This window comes from Triticum dicoccoides, chromosome 2A (assembly GCF_002162155.2).
Source record: "Triticum dicoccoides isolate Atlit2015 ecotype Zavitan chromosome 2A, WEW_v2.0, whole genome shotgun sequence".
Classification (NCBI taxonomy): Eukaryota; Viridiplantae; Streptophyta; class Magnoliopsida; order Poales; family Poaceae; genus Triticum; species Triticum dicoccoides.
In genome coordinates, this window is record NC_041382.1 from 60,040,671 (window position 1) to 60,045,828 (window position 5,158).

Below are 5,158 nucleotides of genomic sequence, written 5' to 3' on the forward strand. Positions count from 1 at the left end.
CTATACTGCTTGCATTAGAGTAGTGTAGCATGATACCGCTTTCCGTTAATCCTATCCTGATGCATTGATGACCCACAAGTATAGGGGATCTATCGTAGTCCTTTCTATAAGTAAGAGTGTCGAACCCAACAAGGAGTAGAAGGAAATGATAAGCGGTTTCCAGCAAGGTATTCTCTGCAAGTACTGAAATAAGTGGTAATAGATAGTTCTGTGATAGGATAATTTGTAACAAGCAATAAGTAACAAAAGTAAATAAAGTGCAGCAAGGTGGCCCAATCCTTTTGTAGCAAAGGACAAGCCTGGACAAACTCTTATATGATGTAAAGCGCTCCCGAGGACACATGGGAATATCGTCAAACTAGTTTTCATCACGTTCATATGATTCGCGTTCGGTACTTTGGAAATTTGGTATGTGGGTGGACCGGTGCTTGGGTGCTGCCCTTACTTGAACAAGCATCCCACTTATGATTAACCTCTATTGCAAGCATCTTCAACTACAACAAAATTATTAAGGTAAACCTAACCATAGCATGAAACATATGGATCCAAATCAGCCCCTTACGAAGCAACGCATAATCTAGGGTTTAAGCTTCTATCACTCTAGCAACCCATCATCTACTTATTACTCCCCAATACCTTCCTCTAGGCCCAAATAACGGTGAAGTGTCATGTAGTCGACGTTCACATAACACCACTAGAGGAGAGACAACATACATCTCATCAAAATATCGAACGAATACCAAATTCACATGACTACTAATAGCAAGACTTCTCCCATGTCCTCATGAACAAAAGTAACTACTCACAAAGCATAAACATGTTCATAATCAGAGGGGTATTAATATGCATATAGGATCTGAACATATGATCTTCCACCAATTAAACCAACTAGCATCAACTACAAGGAGTAATTAACACTACTAGCAACCTACTAGCACCAATCCCGGACATGGAGACAAGAATTGGATACAAGAGATGAACTAGGGTTTTGAGATGAGATGGTGCTGATGAAGATGTTGATGGAGATTGCCCTCTCCCGATGAGAGGAGCGTTGGTGATGACGATGGCGATGATTTCCCCCTCTGGGAGGGAAGTTTCGCCGGCAGAACAGCTCCACCAGAGCCCTAGATTGGTTCTGCCAAGGTTCCGCCTCGTGGCGGCGGAGTTTCGTCCGAGAAGATGGCTTATGATTTTTTCCCATCGAAAGACTCCATATAGCAGAAGATGGCCACCGGAGGGCCACCGGGGGGCCCACGAGATAGGGGGGCGCGCCCACCCTCGTGGGCAGGGTGTGGCCCCCCCTGGTGAGTTTCTTCCACTGAGTATTTTTTATATATTTGGAAAACACCTTCCGTGAAGTTTCAGGACTTTTGGAGCTGTGCAGGATAGGTCTCTAATATTTGCTCCTTTTCCAGCCCAGAATCCCAGCTGCCGGCATTCTCCCTCTTTATGTAAACCTTGTAAAATAAGAGAGAATAGGCATAAGTATTGTGACATAATGTGTAATAACAACCCATAATGCAATAAATATCGATATAAAAGCATGATGCAAAATGGACGTATCATGCATAGCCTGTCATTGTTGCTACAGTTATTGATACCTTACCTGCAATCCTAAATGCTTAGTATAGGATGCTAGTTTATCATCAGTGGCCCTACATTCTTGTCCGTCTGCCATGTTATACTATCGGGCCATGATCACTTGGGAGGTGATCATGGGTTTATACTTATGTACATATTATATGATACTTGTGGTGACTAAAGTCGGGTCGGCTCGTAGAGTACCCGCGAGTGATTCACGGATTGGGTCCGAAATGACGTTTGTCCCGACGGCCCTCTGAGTGGATCTTTGTGGCGGAGCGACAGGGTAGGTTGAGACCACCTAGGAGAGAGGTGGGCCTGACCCTGGTCGGCGTCCGCGGTTATTTCAAAATAACATGCTTAACGAGATCTGGGTATTTGATCTGAGTCTGGCCACTGGCCTATACGCACTAACCAACTACGCAGGAACAGTTATGGGCACTCGACGTCATGGTATCAGTCGAAGCCTTCGTGACGTCAGCAACTGAGCGGCGCGCGTCGGGTTGGACTGGAATGCCTGCTCTTGTATAAGGGATGCTAGGTTTGCTCGCCGGCCGCGTACGCAATGTGCAGGTGTGTAATGGGCGATGGGCCCAGACCCCTGCGCCATAGGATTTAGACCGGCATGCTGACCTCTCTGTTGTGCCTAGGTAGGGCTGCGATGTGTTGATCTTCCGAGGCCGGGCATGACCCAGGAAAGTGTGTCCGGACAAAGGGGATCGAGCGTGTTGGGAAATGTGGTGCACCGCTGCAGGGAAGTTTATCTATTCGAATAGTCGTGTCCCTCGGTAAAAGGACGACTCGGAGTTGTACCTTGACCTTATGACAACTAGAACCGGATACTTAATAAAACACACCCTTCCAAGTGCCAGATACAACCTGGTGATCGCTCTCTAACAGGGCGACGAGGAGAGGATCGCTGGGTAGGATTATGCTATGCGATGTTACTTGGTGAACTTACCTTCTACTCTCTTCTTCTGCTGCAAGATGGAGGTTACCAGAAGCGTAGTCTTCGATAGGACTAGCTATCCCCCTCTTATTCCGGCATTCTGCAGTTCAGTCCACATATGTTACCCCTTTTCCATTTGATACCAATGCATACATATGTAGTGTAGTTCCTTGCTTGCGAGTACTTTGGATGAGTACTCACGGTTGCTTTGCTCCCCCTTTTTCCTCTTTCTATACCCGATTGCTGCGACCAGGCGCTGGAGTCCAGGAGCCAGACGCCACTGTCGATGACGACTGCTACTACTCGGGAGGTGCCTACTACTACGTGCAGGCCGCTGACGACGACCAGGAGTAGTTTAGGAGGATCCCAGGCAAGAGGCCTGCACCTCTTTCGATTTGTATCCCAGTTTGTGCTAGCCTTCTTAAGGCCAACTTGTTTAACTTATGTCTGTACTCAGATATTGTTGCTTCCGCTGACTCATCTATGATCGAGCTCTTGTATTCGAGCCCTCGAGGCCCCTGGCTTGTAATATGATGCTTGTATGACTTATTTTTATTTGTAGAGTTGTGTTGTGATATCTTCCCGTGAGTCCTTGATCTTAATCATACACGTTTGCATGTATGATTAGTGTACGGTCAAATCGGGAGCGTCACACAAGGCCATATATTTCATGATTACGAAGTTCCGTTTTGCCCTTCTTTGCACGAAGAAGTTACTATACTTTTTCAGCTAGATGCGAGACACGTCACATTCTTGCCTCAAACAAACCCAAAGGTCAAAAAACAAAATACCTACGCTACCACAAGCAAATGCCGTCAATAAAGAAAACCTCACCCCACAACTGCAGACAAAAGGAGTAAATCATACTCACATCAAGCATGTCATGCAAGAACGATATCCCTGTGCTGCAGTTGGCAATGCCGGTGTCGTCAAGGCACAAGGCGATACTGAAATTTTCGAAAGCAATAAGAAGACGCTAGTAGGGAAACTGAACGACACAAAGTAGATGATCAAATATAAACTAGGCTTTCAACTAGGCACAAATCTTATCATGAGGCTGCAGCAAAGTAGAAATAGGAGAAATCAAATCAATGGCATAGAAATAACCTGCGTAGTCTTCAGGCGCCACCGGAGAGCCGTTCACGCCGACGCCGCCGGCAGACATGGCAGGCGTCCTCCGGCGAAGCAACGGCCCGTACGACCGAGCGGGGAAGGCGACCCCGGCTCGGCTCCTCGCCGAGGATCTGGGGAACGGAAAGGCCCGCTCGGAGTGTAGTGGGGAGAGGGAGAGGGAGGGGGAGACGGACGTCGCGGTGGTCATCAGCGAGAGCCCGCGGCGGGCGCGAAATCCAGCGGGCCTGGGCTGGGGTTGGAGCTAGTGACCGGGCAGTTCGGGCGAAGCTGCACTAAGCTCAAGCTCGGATCGAATATGCTCGGAAACAACGCGGCGACGGGACGGAATCCGAAGCTGGGGAAGATGGGGTGGGGCTGTCGAGAGACCGGGAGGGGCGGCATCGAGCCCGGAGAACCTCGGGGCAGCGATGGAGTGTGCTCGAGTGAGGACCGGAGGAGGAACAGGGGTCGTCGTCGGCTGCCGGTGTCAAAACCGGCGGATCTCGGGTAGGGGGTCCCGAACTATGCGTCTAAGGTGGATGGTAACAGGAGGCAGGGGACACGATGTTTTACCCAGGTTCGGGCCCTCTTGATGGAGGTAAAACCTACGTCCTGCTTGATTTATTCTTGATGATATGAGTATTACAAGAGTTGATCTACCACGAGATCGGAGAGGCTAAACCCTAGAAGCTAGCCTATGGTATGATTGTATGTTGTCCTACGGACTAAAACCCTCCGGTTTATATAGACACCGGAGGGGGCTAGGGTTACACAAGGTCGGTTACAAAGGAGGAGATATACATATCCGTATTGCCTAGCTTGCCTTCCACGCCAAGTAGAGTCCCATCCGGACACGAGACGAAGTCTTAAATCTTGTATCTTCATAGTCCAACAGTCCGGCCAAAGGATATAATCCGGCTGTCCGGATACCCCCTAATCCAGGACTCCCTCAGTAGCCCCCAAACCAGGCTTCAATGACGATGAGTCCGACGCGCAGTGTTGTCTTCGGCATTGCAGGGCGGGTTCTTCTCCATATTTCAAACGTTTGCAAAGCAGTGTCCGACCCCATAAATGTTTGGACCTCTTGGCTTTTGTGCCCAATAAGGGCTATTTTCCACGCGTTGAATGAATACGAGGCGCCAGGGCGTTTTTACATTCGCCCCCCTAGCCATATAAATAAATTGTCTATTAAAAGGACGGGGATTCTCATATCCGATCCACACCATCCTCCCCCAGCGAGAATCCATCAGAGCATGCTTCGAAAAGGTCCATTCCAGCATGGCTGACCTCCGCAGCTCCTCCTCCCGCCCCCGTAGCCCAAAGCCTGGTGATTGGGAGAGGTGTTCCATCCCACACAGTCGATTAATCGAACTACAGACTAAGGGATTCCTCCCTCCAGCATACATGGTGCCCGTTCGAGCCGGGCTTGCCACCTACAATGGTGGGGAGCAAGCGGAGAGCTTCCCCAGTCCCTCTACGGGGGAGCGGGTCTGCCTTGTTCCCTATTTATTAAGG

The 5,158-nt window shown here is 49.2% G+C and overlaps 1 pseudogene; it reads right to left on the minus strand.

Moving 5' to 3' along the window:
* The window catches only part of LOC119358934, a 44,922-nt pseudogene extending 41,071 nt beyond the window's left edge, over positions 1-3,851 (minus strand).
* Between the last annotated feature and the right edge of the window lie 1,307 nt (positions 3,852-5,158).